Genomic DNA, 23,673 nt, shown 5'->3' with positions numbered 1-23,673 from the left:
GTGAAGAGGGACCAAGACCCTTCCTAGACTCCATGCTTGCTATATATTGAAGATGGGGGAGAGAATCCCTCATGCTGTCTCATTTTCATGAAAGCAAACCTTATAGTTGACTTGCAACGAAAGTGTTCCCAGTGCCCCATCGGGATTTTGTCTTTCTGTGATCTCTGTCTGGCCATCACTGAACCATTTAAATTTGAAGTCTTGAAGTGTGAAGACTTTTTTCCATCAAGGCATCAAGGCACTCTGGAGTGGCTCACAGACGTAGAGTGGGTACTGGGTAACAACATCCATTACCCAGATGACCTTCTGCAATCTAGCTCCCCGTCTGAGATACCCAGTGAGCAAAATATACTTGTGTTCTTTTAGAGGGTGGGTTGAGGGTCATTTTCTAAGTAATTTAACTGGATTTTGTAGGAATCATGTGAGCTTCTGGACATCACCAGCTTCTTAGGCTTTTCAAGATCCAGGCAGCTGGCTGAACTGTCCTGTCTGAGTAGGCACTTCTGAACTGTCCACCACGGCCTAATTTCAGGGGTGGGGTGATTCCCTTCTGGCTGTCCATAGGCAATGATGTAGCTAGGACTTGTGGAGAGGAAGAGAGAGGGGTGTCAGAGAGGGACACAGGAGTATGGGAGCTAACCACGGAGTGAACATGATGCATATTCCTTACACTATTCATTGCTTTACCCAATATTATCCCCATTTTACAGATTGAGGAGACTGAGGTTTAAAGAGGTTAAGTAACTTGTCTAAAGTCTAATGTCTAGTATCTAAACAGGATCCAGAATTAAAACTTGAGGCTTTCCTATTTTGGAACCTGCGCTCCAGTGCCACATGCTAGTGGAGATCCTAACCAGCTTCCCAAGAATAAGACATGTCTAAATGGCCTCATTTCCTGTTACTTGATTGACTGGCCTTCATGAGACTTTTTGGCACTAAATGGGAAAGGTAGGGAAGAAGGAAGGAATCCAGGCTGTGCCCTGGACTCAGTCAGGACTTACTTCAGCCTGCCCACTTATACTGAGGTTGAGAGACTGCATTTTCTCAGATCTGGCCCGAGGGTAATCAGTTACAGATGTCTGTGTCCTGACTACAATGTGTTTGGTGGCTTAGGACAATATTTCCATCCTCTGTCTTCCTCAGTCTTCAACTTTACCTATAGGAACCCTTGCCACAAAGGCCTGGGCAGGAGGTGCTGGGTTATGAGCACTTGGGTTGAAGTTTTGAGGAAGGATATGGAAGCCAAAGACTAACAAGAGGCCTTGGCATCATTTGTAACTACCCTTCACTCTTGTATTCCATTTCGTTGGGCACTTAAGTGAGGCTCAGGATGTAAGGGCCAGCTGCTCACTTAATCTATCCCAGCATCCTTAGCGTCACCTCAGAACTAACTGCCAGTTGCCACTTGCCTGCCCCAACAGAATTTAACGGAAGTTGCCAACAGCCTTCCTCTGACTTCATTGGCTAGAACCCACTGTGTCAGAAGATAGAAATGCCTCTCTTTCTTCTGAAATAGTCTCCCCGCTATCTTGGAGTTGGCAGTTCTCTTGTGTGGGGTCCAAGCATTAGACAGAGAAGGAGCTAGATATTCATTTATTCCCACAAGGGACCTCTTTTTCCCATACCAAGTACACAGATAATTCCCATAAGGAGAGGCTGATGAGAGTGGACAAAAGAACAGACCATGCAGGGAGACAAAAAATATTGGGGTCAGGGCCATCTGTCCCTCAGTTTCAACTGGCTTTGTTGACCTTCCTGCTGAGAGAAGTGAGAACCAGTTTAAGTCAGATGAATATATTTATTCAACAGACCTGGCTATTCTTCTCCCCAGAAATCTTGTAGCCTCACTGGAGGCAGATGAAAGTATTCATTTCTGTAAACCTTTAGGAATCAGTTCCCTTTGGAAGGCAGTGAGTGGCACACATCTGGGGAAATGTGTATAGAAAGAGTGAAATTAGCAGAAGAAAAGCTTTGGGGTCCAGGATTTGGTGATGTTAAGACAGAGCCACCTGGGAGGATGGAGACATAACTCTCATTATAATTGGCTTTGAAAGGTAGACTTCATGATGACGGACAAAGAAGATGTCCCAAGAGTTTCTTCTTAGTCATTTGCTCTAGGCTGATGGGCAAATACACATGCACACTGGCATATTCATGTACCTGTCTTAGCCCGTAGAAGCTTTTTCTCCAGGCTGGAGTTTATGAGGTAGATTAAAATATCAAGGAAGGTTATAGTTGCTTTTTCTATATAGTTGGATTTCCACGATTCTAGTGGGGGTTCAAAAAGCAACACAGAGGGAAAGCCCTGGTTTTAACTTTTCCTCTTGGCTCAGCTAAGCATATACTCTAGGAGAACCGTGCTCTGAAAGGCTTCTTTAGAGGGAAATATAGAGGAAATTAAGAGGGAAAATATCCAGGAAAAGAGATGTAAATTGTGAAGAAGTCCCACCCCCACCCCTGCCCCGCCAGTGGTGGTGATCTTTACACAAGACCCTGGTGCGGCTGGTGCACATTCTTTCCTAGGGAGTATCTACCAGGATGCTAGATATTGCCTGTTAAGACCCACCACCTACTGCTTCATTTGCAGTGGAGATGGGCAGAGGGAGGGTCTGTCTATAGCACTGTTGATCTTGGTTGTTGAGCCAAATGAAGAGGTGGGGAGGATCTCTCCACACTTGGGAGCAGTGTGAACAGTGAGTGGACTGGTTTAGGAGCACTGTGGACAGTGAGTGACTGTGTTAGGAACACAAAACCACAGTCCACAGTGGAAGATGTGAACTACGTCTTGCCTCCTTTAAGCAATAAAATAAGAGGAAAGAATCTCACTAAGAGGTATTTGTTTCCTCAGCCACAAACACTGGTTACAAAGTGTACAGAAACCATAACACCACTCTATACCTCCTCTTTAACTCATAGGGTGGGTTTTTTACTCTTCAGTGTATTAGGAAAGATTAAGAAAGACCAGAAGCAGGAGCCTTACTTTTTTTGACCTGCTCTCATTTGAATTTACGCAGGTTCCCACACCTATTTTCTCTTCTGTAGTAGTTGATTCTTCCCAGGCCTTAGCTGGTAGAGGGAGATTGTATTTTTTCCACAGCACACATTTATTTACTATTTATTCAGGGCTATCATGTACTCTGAGTTCTCTGCTAGATGAGGATGGCAAAAATAATCCAAAGAGGTTTTGCATTTAAGGAGAAAAAAAATTCTGGTATCTGCATTTGGACAGACAGTGATTTGTCAAGAGGGAGATAACAGGTTTTTGGGGAGCTCGGTCAGAAGGAATTGCAGTGATTTCTAGGATATCTGGTAGGCACAAGAGCCCAACCTGGGAACAGTGAGAGGCCACTACAGGAGGCATTACAGCTGGTCCCAGGCAGCCTTAGGCCACTTGATTTTGAAGGCATAGTGAGTCCATTCGGTTTTCTGGACAGGATAGTGGTGTCACTGTCAGATGTGACATCAGATCCTGAAATCTGGAATTTCGCTTTTGTGACTGGACCTTAAATGATAATGCCACTGGTGGACTTAACGATGACTTGAGGCTGTTCACTGGGGAACAGCAGTCTGGCCTAATGTCTTCCTTTATAAAGGAATTGGTTATTTCCTACCTATGTTCCCTCTGTTCAGCAAGGACAGCTGTGCACATGAACGAAGTGTGGGGGGGGGGTCTGGATTCTTCTGTGGTTTATCTCCGGGCCTGAGACAGACTTGGACACTTAAGAAACCTAAGAGACAGAACTCCCACCTGGTTGAAAGGGAAGCGCTAGCTACTCCAGTGCAGACATGTTCCTTCCTAAGAGGAATGGAACAGAAACAGGAGGCTACAATATGATCCAGCACAGAGTCTGGGTGCAGCTACTGGAGGGGAAGGCTGGCTGCTGGCTTGCACCGCACTCTGCCCATCTGTCCTAAAGCCTGGACATTGCCACTAATTTGCTGTGTGACCTTGAACAAGTCACTTTTCTTCTTGGGGCCCGAGTCTCGTTATCTGTAAACAGAGGTGAGGCAGGATGGTCTTTAATGTTGCCTTATGCTGTCTGTGGGCTTATGGGCCTGAGTGAGACTGCTGGTGGGTCTGACCTGTCAGATCTGATGGACCCCCAGTTTTTTTTCTTTCAATGATGAGGAGGGAGACCACATAACAAGCAAGATGCATGTTTGCCTCTGACCCTGACCAGATCTACACATTATTGTAGGCCACCTAACCTCTCTGAGCCTCTGTTTACTTTTCTAAACAAAACAAAACAAATTAAAAAAACAAGCAAACAAATGCCACTCCCACCCTTCACCCCCCCACACCAAAGGAGACAAAATCGTGCCTCGAGTCGTTCACCTTTGACATCGAGCTCTTGACCATGGCTAACTTTGGCTTGAAATCCAGGAGTGATTCCAAAGTATGGGCTGTGGAGTTGGAATGTAGGGTCCACCCTTGGTGGCTTTTGTTGCAGGGAGAGTTGACTTTCTCTGATTTGACCCTTAGTGACCCTGGACAGCACTTACCATCTGATTGCAACACAGACCATTATGAGAAGCAAAAGGGTGATTCATCCCTGTGCCCCACTCTTCAGGGGCCAACAGCTCAAATCAGAAACTTCAGGCCACAAAAGTTCTTCCAGAATCCATCTGGGGCTGCTTTAGAGAGCCAGGTGCCTTCTATTCTAGTTTCACTTAGTGTTGTCTTAACTTTGTCACACTGATATGAGAACAGCAGGAAGTATTGGAGCAGAGGGTTCTATTCCAGGACCTAACAACAAAGGGCCATGGCTGTCTGGGATCAGCCACCCCTGGCTCATGACCTTAACACTGATTTGTTACCTCCTACAGCAGGAGTTATATCTTACATGCTGCTGTCTGTCAGGATCAGAACCAAACCCAGGCTGTCTCTCCAGCTTGTATTAATACCTGCTATGGGAACTGAAGTCATTAGACTGCGCATGGATGTTCCTCCCATGTTCCAAGTGGCTTCTTCTAGGGGAGGTGCTTGATCATTTTCCTTTTCAGTGATGCTGAATCCAGTGGAGGGACAGTGATTGGATCCACCCAGGTGGCTCCAGCAGTCATCCTGGGCAGAGAGGATCCGTTAGTGTATTGATTGGCAGGTGCACTTGAACCTGATATCTGCACTAAGCTTGACCCCAGTCGGGTGCCCAGTCTGGGTGGGGAGGATATGTGCCATTTAGCACAGCACGAACAAGCCAAGATGTTTGCCTCTTGGGACAGGCAGATTCCTAAGTGGTCCCTGCAGAGCAAAGGCAGGCCAGCTAGTGTGGCATTCATATTTCTGAGGACCTGAGTGTGGCCAGTGTGGCTGCAGAAAGCAACTCTTCCATCTGGGGAGGGTTGCTGCGGGGCGGGGGGGGGGGGGGGAGGATGACGACGACGATGACGACAACACAGGTTCTTTTGTTATCAAATGGTGAAGGAGCTATTCTTTCTCCACTTCATGGTTTCTGACGCTCCCCAGATCTCCCTTCCTCTGAAACAGAGTCTCTTCGCCATTCTGCTTCAAGAAGCCACTTAGATGCCCAGTCCCCTCGTGCTGGACAGCTCCCTCGGCTTACCTAACAGGCCTAGAGCAGGGAGAGCAGGGGCGCAGGGGCCCACCCGGTCTAGGTGGATAGGACTGTTCATGGCGGAGTCTTGGTGGTGGCGGGAGGGTGGGTGGGGTGTGAGCAGGGAAATGCTGAGCAAGTGGGGGACTGCTGAACTCCCCCAGGCTTGATGTGTTGTCCCAGCAATACAAGTTATGAAGGGATGTGGGGGCGGGGCAAGGCTGCTGGGAAAACTCAAGGCCTCTTTAGTGAGCACAGGGACAACGGAGCTACGGTGGTGTCGTTCCCATAAGTTCTCCACTATGAAGAGCCTAATTCTCATTCTCTCTCTCTCCCTCTCTCTCATAGTCTGTAAGCAAGAACAAAGGTGATTGAGAGGGTTTGTAGAGTTTTTCTGGTTGTGGAAGGTGGTGTGTAGATTGTCCTAAGAAATGGGATCTACTTCAGACCTCACTCACCAGAGGCCTCTTCATGCTCAAAACAACCCTTCTGAGTCTTAAGATAGTGTTTGCGGACAGCTTCCGAAATGCTCAGCCTTGATAAATGAATCAACAGATAGATGAGCAGACAAACAAAATGATGACATGAGTTTGTCATGAGCTCTGGCTGGGGGTGCAGGTTGGGCAGGAGAGCTTCACAGTGCTTGCCTTTGTAGAAGACAGGCCTGGATTTGAACCCCAGCCCAGCCACTTGCAAGCTGTGTGACATTGGGACCGGTTATTTAACTTCTCTGAGCCTCCCTTTCCTCAACTTTGTCCATGCCAAAGATCTTGGGGACGTCCGGGTGACACCCCCTTCATTCTCTAGCACTGGACTGTTTGTTACACAGCACTGTAAGGGTGGGCCAGCTTAAGAGGACAGAGATTGGGAGCAGCTTCCTAGGCACATGGAGACTTGTTTGCTCCGGGGCCTATAGTTAGGGTTAAGAGAAGAACTGAGGATAGGCCCATCCCCCGGAAGTACATCTGATCTCCATCACTCAGGGACTTGGAGAGGCCCAAACAGAAGAACTAAGTATATAACCAGGGCATGACTGAGGTGTCTGGCAGCAGAAGTGTGTGCCCCGGGAGGCAGATCTTGGGGAAGAGCAGTGAGGGGTGGGGTGGGGAATACACCAGACCAGCACCCACGACCATGCCAGCAGTGGGTAGCAAAACCTCTGCGGGATACGTGAAGGCTTCGGGTCAGAGCCCAAGTGTGGGGGTCAGTTTGCTGAGAGGCTGGACAAGAAGAGAGCGGGGGGTGGGGGGTGGGGGGGGGAAGAGGCTGGTCTCTGGGTTGGAGGCTGGGAACAAGTGAGGCCTAGCTTGTCGGGACCCCTCCTGACTTAGATATGGCCCCGGAGTCCCATGAGTGCCTGCCGGTTTCTGAGCGGACTCCTGCACCGAAAGTGGGCTGTGGTGTGGGCAGGAGGGAGGCACAGGTTCTCTGGGCGCCGTTCCAGGGTGGAGTTCCTACGGAACTGCTCGCTGCACACACTGCGCTGTTCTGGCGACAGAGGCTTTCTGGACTCCCCTGTCCTGTAAAGCCACCTTGTCCCCACCTGCTACTCACAACCGCCTCTCCTCTAGAAGCCGGCAATGCCAAGTTCTCCTTATCTCAATTTCTCATCCTCACGGTTTCCCCCACCTTCTTACAAGGGGTCCTCTGCCAATGTCAAGGCCTTGGCCTTTCTGTTTCTTCCTGAGACTCTTCCCAGGGGCCCCGAGCTCTTGGCTTGCTTCTCTCTGACCTGTAGTGTCTCTGTGTCTGCAGTGGTCCACCCTCCCTGTCCATGCCATCAGACATGAAGTCTGAGTCCGAAATAGTCAGATAGTCTCTGCTCCCTCTTGGGGTGATTGAGAGCTGCTAAAGATCACACAGTGTGGTGGACTTTGGCCAACACAAGATCGGTGACCTTGACTTACCCCAGAGTTGCCCATCTGTCCCCCACATTAGCTAGCGGAAACTCACATGGGACTGACTCCTCAGCCCACTTTCTACTTGCTGTTCTGATGCCAGTTCTCAGAAAATTCACTCACTCCCTTATCCCAAGGGCAAAGTCAATTTCATTGTATTAGGATAAACCTCATTGCTGGTCCCCTTCCTCTCCATGCCTCCCAGAAGCATCTCCGTCCACAACTTTAGATAGTTCTCTTCTCTTACTTTGGACTAAGGCTGAACCTTAGAGACCGGACACCATCTGCACTTCCTCCTCCCTTCCTCTCTTAATTGTTTTTCTCACTTCCAGCTCTTCTCCGGGCTCTGACTAGCCATTCTCAACTCTAAACCCCAGGACACTGGCCTGTCACCGCCTCCTTTTATAGTCGGAGGTCTTACAAGCGCTGTCTGCAGTTAGTGTCTCCGAGGCACGCCCCCCCCCCGCCCCCCTTCACTGCTCAACCTTCGAAACTCAGGCACTTTCTGTCAACCCGGTGGGCTGAATCACGACTGGCTTGCACATCACAAACCCAGTGGGCTCCACTTCTCAGTCCTCAGAAGCCAGAAAGGCTGCTGGAGGGGAGGCCATGGTTTGCTCTGCCCCTGAAGTGCTCTCCTGCCTCGCCTTCCATGACAGTGCCACCTCCGACCCTGTCTGTGCCTCCCCAGCTGCCAGTTTCCGGTCTCCCGGTCCTCTTCTTCTGTCCACCTCACTGGAAGACTGGAGCTTTCGGGCATCTTCTAGAAGTTGCTGGCAGCTTTTGTTTGCAGTAGGTCCTGAATCCCAGTTGCGTTTCCTGCCTGGAGTCTGAGTAACTCCACACCTCTGTCTTTTTTTCCTTTATTACCTGTGGTCTTGGTAAATACTGTCTTCAGCGGCTTGAGGACTGAATTATTCGGGACCTTGGTGATAGCTCAACCCAGCTGGCCACTTTCACAGCTCCTTCTCGTTTTGGTGACTCCTCTCATTTGGTCACTGGTCCCATTGATTTCCCCTTCTGACTGCTTGTAAGGGTGGTTCTTGTCTGCTTATCTGCACTACCTAGCTTCTGACTCATAGAATCTTTACAACAGCTACCTCCTGCCCTCTTGGGGCCTCAGTTTACCCACTCCCTGCACAGCTGGCAGGGTGAGTAAGAATGCAGATCTGATCATGCTTTCCTTCTGTTTAAAATCCTCTAGGGCTCCCATGTGTTAAGATAGAGTGCAAGCTCCTTAGTGGGGTGGCCAAGGTCTTTCCCATCATACAGTGCTCATGAGGATGGGATTTAAAGAGACCCCATTTCTTAACCTAGCAACATTTGTGCTGTGTGTCTTTGAGGGAACTACTTAACCTTTATGAGCCTCTGTGTTATGCATACGATAAGGATTAACGTGCCTGCCTCCCTGGGTACACAGAGACGAAAGTGAAGTCACACACGTGTTTGTCTTTCTGTATACTCTGTCGGCATCTGACTCACTTGTAGGCACACAGTGAGTGGGGCCCACTGTTTCCATTCTCCTGTCCACTCTTCCTGGTAGCTTTGCACCCAATGTCTGCCCTCTGCTGCTTCCACCCCGAGGAGCTGGTCCCACCTAGGAGTGGATGCTTTCCCATCTCCGTCCCTTTATACCGTGTGCACCCCCCCCCCCATGCTCAGCCCAGCACTTTCCTGTTCGTGACTTAATTCCCCTCACTGCTTACGGTGGTTCTCGGGAGTTACACAAAGTTTCTCCTGGCTGCTGTTCCTAGATGTTTCCTAGATGGCCTTCCGAGACCCTCACTTTTCTACCTACCAATTACCTTTCAGTCAAGGGCATTTCCCTGGGCAAAGAATCTCTAGGACAGGGATCATGTCTTATTTATCTCTATATCCCTAGGACCCAGCATTGTCCCTGAACATGCTAGGCTATCGTAGACACTTGAAAAATGAACCAATTTCAAACTTGGCAATGTTTCTAAGTGGCATTCAAACTTCTGCTCAATTGTTTCTTATTTATTCACTTTTCTGCTCCTCTTGGTGGCAAGGAACTGTCAACTCAACTTGAGATGGGCAAGATGCCCAGGGCAGGGCCCATTGCAGCGTGGTCACCTGGAGAACTGCGAATGTGAAACTCATACTGCACATCACTGACTGCTTGGCTAGTCCCAGCCAAGAGGAAACCCCCGATGGGCGATGTCAAATTCTATCAAATCTCTGTCCCAATCCAATCCAGTGGCCCCAGAGGGATCCTGTGTTGGCCTGAGAGATCTCAGGGTGGGGTTGGAGGGAGATGGTGTTCATGAGGGAAGGGAGGATTGGGGTAGAAAGCACAGAAAGTTTGAGAGGGGAGGGGCCGAGGAGCAGCAGAGGATTAAGGCTTTGGATTCTGGCTTCCTGGGGCTCTCCTCACAGGAGGTATGGGGATCCTTTAGGAGTCTCTGTGTTCTCATGCAGACAGTTTGTCACAGGGGCTATTAAACCTCTGCCCCTGACTTTGATTTTGTGTTAAAAGGTCCAAGAGTCTCTGGCATGTATAGTTAGCTATCTGACCTCTTCGGCTTTGCCATCTGGCTGAGGCTTCTTGCCGGACCCCGCTCTATAGGGGCACTTGTATCATCTCCCATGTTGCTAGACATGACTGGCTTTTGCTGCTTGGGTTGCTAGCAGAAGCAGGGGGCCGATGGTGAGCCTCCCCCTATTTGCAAGGCCACAGCAGTGAGACAGCCTCTGGCCACAGTGGGAAGGCCACACTGCCTCCTGCCCTCCAATGAGTAGCGAGGGCAGCTGGTTCTTGGGGAAGAGACAGCGGGCTTCAGCCTGTGTCCTCTTGAATGCTCACTCTCTTCCGTGTCTTATAGGCTGGAGAGGGATGTGGGGGAAGAGGGGCTGAAGAGTCAGGAATTTTGTGCCTCGAGTTCTCTTTTTAGACACCTTTCTCCATGTCAGAGCTCTATTATCTTTCAATATCCTGAGAAGTGAGACAGTTCTAGCTGCTTCAAAGTACTAAGGGTCTCAAGGGAAGCCCCTGCTTTGGGGCACTGATCCTAAGAGCGGCTTTAATCCAAAGCCACTTCGTCTTCCTTCCCAACACTCTGAATATCCAGGACAGAAGCCTAAGAGTTCCCCAGTCACTTCTGAGGCCAGGTGGTTTGAGTATTTGAAGGGATCCCAGCTCTCAAGGGGATTGTCACACCTTAGACACACACCAGCTCTTCTTGCTAGGACAGTTGGATGTCTGGGCATTGGGGAGACCTTTTCTCTTGAGGTTGTTAATAAAGGACACAAGTTCTCTTCCATCCAGGGTGCCAGGCTGACATGGCTGATGTGTGGGCCTGCTGGGTCATGGTGCCTAAGCCAGCTGGTCCTAGGCAGACCATTTCTTTCAAGAAGTCTGATTTCTTCCATTCAACAGGTCCATAAACAGTGAACCAGGGAAGTGCCTGCTAGCAGGTCCATGCCTAGGTAGAAGGCCCTAAACTCTTATTGGCCTTTTGACATGGGCCTTGTTCCTATCTCGTTAACACACAAATTCCCTCTCCTTCTCCCTTAATCTCTTTAAGGGTTTGGCTCAGTGCTCTTTGGGGGAATTCACAAGACAAGGCAGAGCAGACAAGTCCTTGCAAAAATGTCTTGTTAGGCAGAGTCCTTCCCCAGACTCATTAAGATAAAACATTATATTTGACAGCAACTTCTTGAGTGGTTCCTCTTTTCTACCTATATAGCACCTGCAACTATGGTTCTGGATGTGAGCATCCAAGCACGTATCAGTACTGTGAGCTAATGGGGACTGGACTAAGAGCCTGTCCATCTGATGGATGATGGAGGAAAAAGGCCCTGCATGAGCTGGCCCTCAAGGACCCCATCTGGAGAACCTGGAGCAGCAATTTACAGAAAATCTCCAACCTCGATGGTCTGAGAAGGGTGATAGTTGCTGTGGGGTCCTCAAATCAGTACTCTTAAAACTGCTTTATTGACAAGACATCCTAGTGCAAAAGTGTCTGAGTAAGCAAAGGCAGGGGGCCTAAAAAAAGTTAGAGTTACTGATATGTGTTCATTCATTCATTCATTCATTCATTCATTCATTCATTCAACCAGTATATTAAAAGCACCTACCATGTGCTTAGCACTGGTCTGAGTACTGAGAGGAATGAAATGAAGGCATGACTCTGCCCTCTGGAGCTTGCATCTAAGACAGTGACCAAGAGCTTGTGCAGCGCAGGAAGAGATCAGGTGGCTTGGTTTTCATCTCCACTTGCGCCTTGATTTTCCTGCAGTGGATATTATTGTCTTCAAGTTCAGGAACATTTTATATGAAGACATAGGATGGGACCTTTAAAAAGATAGCCCCACTCTGCCTTAAAGAACAGAGTTCTCGGGACACAATCTTATTTTAGATGACTTGGTCCTAACTCAGCCCTTCTTTGAATGTTTCTGAACTTTTTAGTTGTTGGTTCTGTAAGTTCTAAAAGCAACGACAGTTACTTCTCACTGTGGCTGTATCTTAATGTACTATCCCAATTGATAACCAGGGACTGAGCTGGAGCTAAGAGAGATGTGCTTTTGGTTAAAGAGCATACTTAACTTTTCTCCAGCTCCAGGTTACAGAGCTTTGCTTCAGCAGTGACTGAGTACTTTGTGGATAATCATAGCCCGTCTCTCCTTACCTTCCTGTAGACATGTCTTTTCCTCCCCTCCCCCACCCATTTCTGTGTTTTATGTAATCAGAGCTGAAGGACATAACTTTAAACTAAGGTGGCCCAATACTTGACCTGTCAAGGTGACTGGTAGCATCTATATTGATGGGTCAAATAGAGCAAGGAAAGAATCTTCATAGAATCTTCTGAGAAGCCCCAGGAAAGGATTTATGGAAATGAAACTTAACTGGGTCTCAGGGACAGGGTAGAGCCCAGATGAGTTGAAAGAGGAATCACATTTTCAAGAAAAGGGTAGACTATACTCTTCCAGTGGAATCAGATGGCATCATTGTGGGATGTTCATATACATCTTTATGGAGTTGCAAAGTGATACTATACCACCATGCTGCCGGTCCATGTGAGGGTGCATCCTCTAGATTCTGGAGGGAAAAACCCCTTGCATAATTTCCCTACAGATTAAGTAGCATACCCTTTACATCAACGAAAAAGTAGTCATCTGCTCACTTTTTGTTGAACAATCTTCCTTCATAATTTGTATGTGTATCTGTCTTTTGAGACATCTATGGCCCTTGGCTTGGCCCCTTCCCTTTCTGTGAGATACTACAGTGCGTTTGCTGGCTCTGGCTGCTGCCTGGTCAGGGAAGTTGAATGGCAGAAAAGAAACCTATACCAGGGCTTTTACTCAGACAACATAAAATGAGACATATCATAGAACTTCAATGTGTACTTCACAAGTGAAGGTGGGAGGCTGGTTTCATGTACTTCCTGTACTGCCAAAGACATATCTCATTCCCCTGAAACCAAAGTCTCCCAGATACTCTAGGAAAGTTAAAAGTTGGATTTGCAATCACAAGCCACCATATAGGGGGTAGCTGCCGTGATATCTGTTAGTAATGAAACCCTTAGGGTCTTTGCCAGGTTATCCTTGGGGAATCTAGAAATTCTTGGAACAATTTCTAGAGATTCTTGCAAGCAAACAAAAATCTGCTACCTGGGGCCTTCGGACCGATTCTACTAAGTTCCGCACTCAAGTTGAATGGCAGAGAGGCAAGAAACCAGCTCACCAGATTTCTGATGGAACAATTCTTTTTCAAAGTTGAAACTTTTTTAATTGGTAAGGAAACATTGAATCTACCCATCCCTCCATCCAACAACTATTTATTGAGAACATATCGTGTCTTTTGGCTCAAGAGGAGGGGTTTAAACAAAAGTGACAATTTCACCTTTCCACCCAAAATACCGAGGACGAACAGTCTATCCTTTGAAACCATGAACAGGGGCCAGAGAGCGGGGACTATCTTTGATGCATTGAAACTGGGAGAAATCTCTGGAACATGGAAAGTCGATGGAGTGAGTTTTCTGAAGGAAGCATTACTGTGGATACTGCTGCAGAAGCGGCCTGTGAAAAATGTGCCTGGGCTCCTACGTAACAGATGTGGGCTGGAAGGGTGTGTAAAGGTCACAACGGGGTGAGAGGCTGTGGCTGCCCGGATGACCAGACAGTCAAGGTGATTGTGCCATAACCGCATTTTACCTGGACTTCTCAGACGTTTGTGATGCAGAGTCCAAGTGGAGCTCTTCAGTCTACACAAATCAGGAGACAGACACCTCTGCTGCCTCACTCTACCAATGACAGATACCTTCCCTGTGTTGGACAGAAGGAAGCGAAACCTGCTCAGAGTACATACAGCAATTTTCTCCTAGTTGCCAGGCTCACAGAAACTTTCCCGTACACAAACGAACATTATGTTATACTGATGTCAACAGAGAGTTCACAGCAAAGGAAAGGCGATGTGTAAGCAGAATGGAACTTGGAAATTAACCTGGCCAGCAAATACACAAGGAGGCCTTGGGAACTAAATTGCTCAACATTTAAAACCAACAGACGGGTTCAGATTGCAGAGTGAACAGAACTGAAGAGAAAAGTGGTGAAGCCGGAATGGGAATCCTCTTGCACTTATGGGACCTAAAGAGATGAGATGGAGACTTGGCACGTTAAGGGCTGAGATGGGAAGTGTGTCTGGAGTTTTAGAGGATGGGGTGGGGTGAAGAAACAAAGATGGGAGCAGCAGACATGAAACAAGATAAAACCCAAGCATTGAATTGCATGACCAACTGTGATGGTCATGGGTCAGAATGCTTGAGAAAATATCCATGACCAAATGAACACATCATGGTACTAAGACAACGCGAGGGGAGGGGGTGGGACAGGAGAATTGAGAAGAGCATGCAAACAGGAAGAAGCACAATAAGCGTGAGAACACCTCTCACTGACAGTATGCATGTAAAAGAGCAACGGGACCACAAAATCTGTGGAGGTGGGAAAGACACTGGGCCTGGTGCTATGTATGTATCCATCAAAATGATCAAATGTGTGGCTGAAAAGTTATTTTGGTCATCATGGGTTCAGAGCTCATCATTTCCTGGCTTACACACACACACACACACACACACACATACACACACACACACACACACACACACACACACACACACACACACACACACCACTAAAGGTCATTATTTAAAAGCAAAGAGAAGTCAAGGAAACGCTCTGTTGCACACACCTGTGCTTTACAGACAGCAAAGGAAGCAACCCCCTGTACATTCACCAGCAGAGTGGTGGCTGAGGAGGCCTGCAGGGAGTTCTTTTAGAGGCTGATGGCTAGGCTGTTGCAGTGTTTATAAAAGGTCTCTTAGTCTCGAGTGGTCTTGCAGGTCGACTGTATGTATGAAAGTGTAGAGTAGACTTGTTTCTTTTGCACCCTGGGGCATTATGGCTACCTGGGGGAAGGAGGATTAGAGAGACAGCTCCCTGGTTAAGACGGCATACTGCTCTTGCAGAGGACCTCAGTTCAGTTCCCAGTACCCACATCAGATGGTTTACACAAGTGCCTGAAACTCCAGCTCCAGGGGATCTCATGTTCTCTTTGGCTCCCAAGAGCAAGTGCACTCACGAACACACACACACACACACACACACACACACACACACACACACACACACGATTAAAATTAAAAAATCTGGGGGAAAATGTATGGCTGCCTATTTGGAATTGTCACCCCTTCCCTGATTAGATGTTTACTGTCCCTTCAATTCACTTGGGGGCACCTAGAAATGAGACTGGAATATTTGTCTTTCCTAAGACATAAGTTGTAGCTTGCAACAAATATATTTCAATGATTTTTCTTATTAGAAAAAGCACAGAGGCAGACTTGATTGCTAAGGACCATAGGTTCATACCCTATTGAAGAGAGAGAAGCATGGATTGGGCATCTTAAGGCACCCAGTGGCTTGGCATCCCAGGCATGGTCAGCCTGCTGGATGGAGGAGGGAGGCTAGTCATAAAGAGGCCTTGGCAGACTTGGAGGTCATTTTGGGAGGCTATAGCTTCTGGACGACCAGGGCTGATCCACAGCATGCCCCTCTGGCAGCCTTCCTGGGCGGGGCTTGGAAAGGAGGGTGGTTTAGCTGCATGTCCAGCTGCTAAGGTACCAGCAAGGGTACAGTCAGTCATCTTGGATGCTGTGGGAAGCTTATCCACAGAGCAGGATTCAGAAACAATTAAATTTTTTATTAAAATAATTCTTCACCTTCATTATTTTTGTCCTCTGCCTACTGCTGTGCTTGGGAAAGCCAAGTGGGGCTATGTTTCCTTCTTGAGTTTGTGATTCCCTGGTGGTTTCTGCAGTTCATAGCTGGTCCCGGTTCTTGCTTAACGGATTCCCATTTTATCCTTTTTCATCTCGCCATTTGCTCCTCATTGTCCCCACCTCTCCAGACCTGCGGGAGAGCAGACACTGTGCTCATGTGATTGTGTTCCAAGTTGTACCATGAACCTGGCCAACATTTTTCAGTCCTTTTATTGTAATCCTGGGAGTACACTGTGGAAGGAGGCCCTCAGAGTCATGATGTCTTGGCTCCTGGCTCCAGGCAGAATCAAATTGAAAGCAATTTCCTCAGCTAATCATTTTTGCTTTTTTGCTTTTTAAATACTCCTAAGGAAACAGTTGCTGCAGTGCCCGCCAGGAAAGCTTGCCTGCATTTCTTGCTATTAATCAAGAAATGGCATGCCTCCCCTGAAGACCCACTATGACTTAGGACAGGACCAGTATCAGGGTTTTCCTATCCATCCGAGAGCTCTGATGGCATGCACATAGTCTCCTGCCATCTTTGCCCTCTTGGTTCTTGAAGCTGTTATAGAGTGTTTTTTTTTTTTGGTTACACATTAATGTCAAATTCAGTCCTCAGATGTTTTAGCCATGCTTTATGTGCCTTATCCCCATTGCAAAGCCTCTGAACACAATTAGAAAAAACTATGGGAGGTCCATGGTAGTGGTTGAGGCTTGTAAAGTGGAGTTGGAAGATGAAGAGAGCTTTTACATAACTCTACCTACCTTTTAGGATGGATACCCAGAAGTACCAGTCTCCAAATGCATGTCCCCAACACATCCCTTCCAATGTACGTGGGTGATGGTCCAATTCCAGAGGGTGCAGCTCTTCAAGCCTGGCTTGACAGCAAGACAGATGATTTCTACTGGTATTTAATTTTTTCCCCTAAAATAAAAAAGGTTGAAGACAGGTATGGCTGGTGTTCCTGAGACCCAAATACTTGAGTCCCAGCTTCCTAAACACTGCCTCCTTCTTCCCCTTGCCTGCCTAGAGAGCTAGGAACAGTGTCTGTACTCTGAACACCAACCATACGACTGACAATAAAACCAGCAAAGATTTGAACATGACCCACACATTTGGCTTGCCCAAACACCTCTAAATGTTGAGGAAGACTTGCAACTTGAAAATATAGAGGACCTTAAGGACAGACCCAGACTGTAGCTGCCACCAGGTCCAGTTTCCCAGGTGTCTTTCTGTCTTCACTGACCCGCTATGTTGGGGTCTTCAGCAACATGCAGTACAACTGGGCCTAGAATTTGACATTCTTCTGAGTCTGTATTGTAATTTTTTTTCTTCTTATAACTTCATGCTTTTCCTGAAACTCATCCACCAGGCCACAACTCAGTTGTTGGCTAAAGAATTAGAATTATAGAACTACAATTATATATCAGTATAAAATGATTTTATGGGTTTGGGATCACCCGGGAGCACCTCTGGAACCACTCCATGGTCATGGTTGCAGCACCCTGTGTCTGATGCTTGACCCTCCACCATTAGAGATTCATTCTTTTGTGGAGGCTGGTGTCTTCATTGGATGCAGACCCGTCAACAGCAAATGGGAACAGCTCACAAATGGGAAGGATTGTTCCCCCAAGAGTCACGCAACCTTGGTGATGATGAGACAGAGGAGAAGCCATGACGGGGATGTTGGAAATTGTAATGAGGATAGTTTTGGGACTTAAGAGATGGTCCCCTTTCTGTTACAGATATTCCATAAATGCTGTCACCTGCCAAGCTGGATGTAGAACACAAAATGTAACCCAGGTACATTGGTGGGAAATACCCTGCACAAGACCTGAGCAAGCCAGAAACCCAGAGGGAAAGGACTGGGCACATGCACAAGCCGCCAGAGGAGGCCCCAGGGCTCTAGCTCCTGCATGACTGAGTCTGAGATCTGGTGAGAACCAGGCCTCCCAATCCTCAACCTGAAGCTTCTTTCTCCAAGAATTGTCCTGTATGATCACATAGTAGTTACTTTTCTCATGGCTGTGACAAAACACTTGACAAAGTCAGCTTAAGGAAGGGCTTTGAGGAGGATGTGGTCCGTCATGGGGACGAGGATGGGGCAGGAGGGAGCGTCAGGCGGCGGGTCACATCGCCTCCACGCTCGGGAGAGAGGCGTGGATGCCAGCGCTTTAGTTGGTTTCCTCCTTTGTCTTTGTCCATTCAGTCTGGGGCCCCAGCCAGTAGATGGTGATACTCACATTCAGGGTAGGACTTCTTGTAAGCCTCCCTAAAAACAGCCTCACAGACACACCCGGAGGTGGGTCTCTTGGGTGACTCCAAATGTAGTCAAGTTGACAACGTAGATGAACCATTAAAGGCGCTTTTGTGTGGGGCTGAAAGAGGAAGGAGTTTGTATTGGTATTAGAAGACAGGAGAGAGAGAGAGAGAGAGGGGAGAGAGAGGAGAGAGAGAGAGAAGCAGAAGCCACAATGTGCTCTGTCTTCTGGACATTAGGATGGCTTTGGGGCAGAAACAGGATGAAATGGGTGTTCCTGCAAGAGACTTACTGAGACTCTGAACACAGGGGTGGGTGCTGGTGGCTCACAACCCACCCACATTTCTGCACAGCATTCAGAAGCCCTGGGCACAGCCCTCCCTATTCTCATGGGGGACATTGTCAATGCAGATGGCAGCAAGGCAGCTTAAGTTTACCAGAAGATGACCCAGGGGAGCTCCAGTGAAGGCTTATTGTGAATATGCATGATGTGGGTCTCCTAGAAATCTCCGGGAGGACTTGCTGGCATCCCATCAGAAGAGGGATCTAGGGAGGACCCCAGGGCATTGCTACTGAGTGTGATATAGGCATAGTCTCCTAGTGACATCATCAGATCACTACCTGAAATACTGTACAAAAACCACCCACAGGCTCATTGGTCCACTCACTTGACATCTCACACACCCAAATGCAGGCTGTGGTTCTACAGGTGTGGCAAGATTGAGAAAGGGGAGAGGCAAGAATGGCTTCAAGGACCCACTACACAATCAAGAGAAGGAAGAGAAAAGGTTCCTCTTTGTCCTGATTGATGTGAGACTAAAGGAGAAATAAGGGAGGGGGCAAGATTTGAACTCAGAGTCTTTCAGTGGGAAACTGTGACTTGAATGGTCCAAGGCGTGGTTCATGGACCAGGTTCAGATACTGAGTTTAGTGAATCTCAGTGTAGCATAAGATAGCCTGCAAGGGCTGACATTAGATTAGTGAAGAGGGGACAGAGGAGAAGAATATGGGGCAGGAGAGGAAAAGAAGAGGGAGATGAGAGAAGAAATAAGGAAAACAACAGATCATCTTTGCATGCAATTTGTCCTGACGTCACCACCCTCAGTTCTTCCACGACCCTCTTGCCCATGTGCTGGATCCTGTCTTCCTTCCTGAGCAAGCTCCATTTTCAAGATCCACTAGCTAAGTTCTGGTGTCACGGAATGGGCATTGTATAAGCTGAACTTTTCCAGCAGTTAAAAAACAGTGTCTTCCATACCTGCAAAGATATTATGCAACCCGAGTGACACCCTTGAGAGAACTTCCTAAGCAGATGTGACAGACAGCGCTGAGGGCGGGAATATAGGTTGAGAGGTGTCAGTTGGGTGCCGTTGCGCTTGTCTATAGCCATTCCCAAGTTGACAGGTCCTCTGGCCTCGGGGGTGGCGTGTACTCTTTGCACTTGTCCCTGTACCCAAGAGTCCAAGAGCAGATTCAGCTTTGCTGATGTCCCCCCAGCTGTGTGCTGTGTGTTACCACTCTCATTTATTAGGGGTTAGAGTGAGCTTGTTTGGGGTTATGTGCTTCCTAGCAGGCCCAGACAGTAAGCTTTACTGGTCCTCTGCTCCCTTTTGCAGACAAGCATGGGGTTACTTCAGGATGTTAAGTGATGTGTCCAAGGTCACAGAGCCCAAATTTAAGACCAAAGAGGGTCTGTGACCCTCTACTGGTGGTGTCAAAGAAAACAAGGTCATGTGAAATTCAGTCGCTGAATTTGTGACCTGGTCCTTTAGCTCAAGCCTCTCAGCTTTTCTCAGCCATCTGCCCTTGACATACACAATAAGGGTTGGCATTGGAAGTTGAGGCTGCCAAGAGCATCTGGTGGGGCAGTGATTGGGCCCATACATCACAGAGTCCTATTGTGCACACCTCACACTAAGGACACCAGGTACTCTCTTCCTTTATGACACCCCGGGAGGAAGAATCTGAGCCACGAAAAACAGATCTACCCGAAAAACATCCACCCCAGGAGAAGAGAGTCCTCGACCATGGCGAGCCACAGCTGCATTCGGATCACACGGACACTGGTAAGTCTAAGAAACAGAACTGTCTTCTTCTACTGGGTGATTTTACAGGGTCCTCACACCGCTGTCACTTCCCCCATGGAATAACTTGAACCATCCATAGCCCCACTGGCTATGAGCAGGTAGAGAGCTTAGCCAGCATAATGAGCAATGTCTGTTTCCCGGCAGGTAGGCTAGCTGCAGAGTGGATTGCTTCAGGAAAGGGATGCTCCTTGGCTGCCTCACCTGCAACCAAATGGCTGCTACTGGGAATATATTTGGTGACCCTCACAGTGTATGCCAGGCCATCCATACACCTGGATGAATTTTGATGTCAAGAATCATTGATGAGTCTTTTTTTTTTTTTAAAGCAACAACTCTTGTTTTTATGTATCTGGACACTTGAAGCAGGTCAATCTGTGGATTACTTTAATTGTGCATCAACCTCCATCACCAGGAGCTGTCTTTAGGTCCAACAGCCCTTGTTGTAGATAAATTTACCAGCTTTCCCACTGAGCTCTGCTCTTGACCAGCAACAGAGAAATATACTGTGGTATTGGCTGCTTGGTTACTGTCATGGAAATGCCTTCTGTATCTGGAAAGGCCAAGGCATGGCTCACTGAGGGTTCACACCATGGTTAACAGGACTGGGCCTCCATCAGCCTCTGACCACATAGGAATTGGATTGCCTTTCTCCACTGGTTACTTTTCTCATGGTTGTAGCCAAATAACTGACAAAACAACTAAAGAGGGAGATTTGCTTTGATTTGATTTTTTGGCTTAAGCGCATCGTAGAGGGAAAGGTGCGGTGGTAGGCAGCTCTGTGGCAGTGGGAAGCTGTAGCTGAGACTCCTTACATTTAGCAGAACATGGAACCGAGACCAGATGGGAAGTGGGGCTGGTGGATAGACCTCAAGACCTGCTGTCAGTGACCCACTTCCTTCATCAAGGTTCTGCCACCTAAGGTTCCACGACTTCCTCAAACAGCGCCACCAGCTGGCGACCAAGCCTTCAGACACAGAAGCCCATGGGCACTCTTACAGTTGGGGGCAGGCGCTCTGATCTTCATTCCTCATTTGTACTACTGAGTCAGATGTGTCTGGTCAGTCTTCATGGTTACTGGGGTGTGTGACAGAGCTGTGATTGTCACAGCCTTCCCAAGATGACAAAGCAGAAATGGAAGTAGGCTTTTCTCGGGGAAATCCTGGTTCTAAGAGCAGGAAGTGCGTCATAAGGCAACTTTCCCGGATTCAGCCACAGATCTGCTCTCAGGAGGAAATGCTCTCCCTCCCTCGCACATGTGCATGTACATGTACATGTGCACTCACATACACACACCTCTGGTACTGATATCATGAGAAGGAGACCTAGGAAGGAACCCTCCCTGCCCTAAAACACCGCAACCCAGGAACTTTGAGACATGCCGTATCCTGTGAGCTTGTGTGCCTCATACTCCTCTGCTAGCCAGAGTCCGCCATTTTTCCATGGGCACAAAGATGGAGCAGTTGACTTACTGGCCTAAGCCACAACACTTTCTCCAAGGCTCCCTTGGATGCCTCCTTCCTCTTGCCATCTTCTACTCTAGGCTTCATATTTTGAAGCCTGGACTCAAGTGGATGATTTTAAATTGGGAGCTTCCCTTGTGTGACAAGTCACAGATGAGTCACACCTGATAGGGCAACCCTGAATACAGGAAACTGTGCTCCATAGGTGGAGCACAGAGGTCGGAAGTGGCTTCTCAGTGGTGAGGCTTCTGTTAGGTACACACAGTGGTAGCTGCTATTGATCTAGGCACTGCCACAGCATAGCCTGGAAGAAAAGGGACCGGAAGGTGCCTGGTTAGTCCTGGCTACCTCTCCAGACAGAAGATTGGTGGCAATTAAAAAGAGATTTACTGTTTTTCAGATCACAGAAGGTCTTGGAGACACTGAAACCGTTCCTGTTATCCAGCGTTCGGGAGCACTCCGGCCACTGGAAAGATGGTCACTGAGAAGCACCACAGGTCTCAGTGACTCTCCTGGATTTTCTTAGCACTGAAAGGCTCATGCTATGGCACACCTTTCTGACAGGACTGTGACTTCGCTGTCGTAGATCTGCCTCAAGACCCTGATCTCAATTTTAGATGCAACGGATGTTTTTGCACATGACATCAGGGCAGATGAGGGAAGGAAGGTGGAGTTTTTGTCTTACGAGGATTCAGGCTATACCTCTAGATAACAATTTGGTTAACATTTGACAATATATACTAAGACAATACTACTTTTGGGAACCCATCACATGGAAATAAAGGCTCTCATTCACAAGGTATGTGTAAAAGAACATTTACTATAAGTTTCTCAGAGTGACAGGAAACTGAGAACAACTTGAAAGTCTCTTAATAAAGGGTTGCTTTTTTTTTTAAAAAAAAAAGTGGGGTTCATCCATGCAAGATGTTTATAGTTTTACAAATTAGCTTGGCTAAACATAACCTGGAAAGATGCTTGTTTAATAAAGGAAACAATTTTCAAATGATTAAATTGCCATAGCAACAGCGTGCACTGAGCACATGCATATACACCCATGTATATACATGCACACACACAGGCACGCCCACAGGCGCACACACATGTACACACACACACCATGCACACAATATGTATATATGCACACACACATGTGTGCCCACACAATTGCATATGATATAGATGTGCAGGAGCAAAATTCAAAGGTCACACAGGAAAATGTCAACAGTGACACTGAGAGATGAAGGATTTTGTGTGTGTGAGAGTGTGTGTGTGTGTGTGTGTGTGTGTGTGTGTGTGTGTGAGAGAGAGAGAGAGAGAGAGAGAGGGAGAGGGAGGGAGAGGGAGAGGGAGAGAGAGTGCATGCATGCCTGTGAAGGCCAGAGGACAGCCTCGGGTGCTCAGGTTGTTCTTTCTCAGGAGCTGTCATGTTGAGATCTCTCACTTCTCTGCAGCTTGCCAGGTAGACTAGGATGGCTTGCCAGTGAGTCCAAATGACCTTCGAGTCTTCACATCTGCTATGCTGGGGTTGCAAGCACATAACGCCATACCTGGCTTTGTTTTTTAACATGGGTTCTGAGGATCGGACTCACATGTTCACGCTTGCAAGGCAAGCACTTTACTGATCTCTCCTCAGCCTAGTGAAGTCTTACATGAAAATGTAACAAAGATAGAAGAATGTGATCATGATGGGTAAGTAGCCCATAGAAGAAAAGCTGTGTGTTCATTCATGGTTTTATTCGGCTGTACGGGCTCACTGAGGTTCCTGGCTGCCTGAGGTCAGTTTTGCATGCAGTCTGTGTTATGATCAAGTGAAATCACAGTGCATTTGGAGAATGGAGGCAGCAACACTTCCCAGAATGGAATGTGTCCCCAGCCTCCCTGGCATGGAGACTTATGCTTTTGGTGCAGAGCATACAGCTTTCAGGGTTTCCCTGATCATCTCCACATTTGATGATTAGCCACTGATCATAGCTGTATTTAACCTGTAAGAACCAGTTCACGAGACTCCAAAAGTATCTGAGCCTATCAGAACACTGACTGTACTAGAGTTGGTCATTTGACAAAATCTTCCCAGATATGTACCACCAGGCCAGGCACTCAGCTTTAGGTTTCTTAGTCCAGAAAGCTTAACACATGCAG

The 23,673-nt window shown here is 47.7% G+C and overlaps 1 long non-coding RNA gene across 1 annotated transcript; it reads left to right on the top strand.

The window, feature by feature from the left end:
• The first annotated feature begins 14,582 nt into the window (after positions 1-14,582).
• LOC121828133 (uncharacterized) lies at positions 14,583-22,332 on the top strand. The gene is made up of 2 exons (XR_006070621.2): positions 14,583-20,053; positions 21,935-22,332. It is a non-coding gene; the product is annotated as an uncharacterized LOC121828133 (long non-coding RNA).
• The last annotated feature ends 1,341 nt before the right edge of the window (positions 22,333-23,673 follow it).

Source organism: Peromyscus maniculatus, chromosome 3 (assembly GCF_049852395.1).
Source record: "Peromyscus maniculatus bairdii isolate BWxNUB_F1_BW_parent chromosome 3, HU_Pman_BW_mat_3.1, whole genome shotgun sequence".
NCBI classification, from domain to species: domain Eukaryota; kingdom Metazoa; phylum Chordata; class Mammalia; order Rodentia; family Cricetidae; genus Peromyscus; species Peromyscus maniculatus.
The sequence above is the reverse complement of the archived record's forward strand: the minus strand, read 5'-3'. Positions and strand labels throughout refer to the sequence as shown.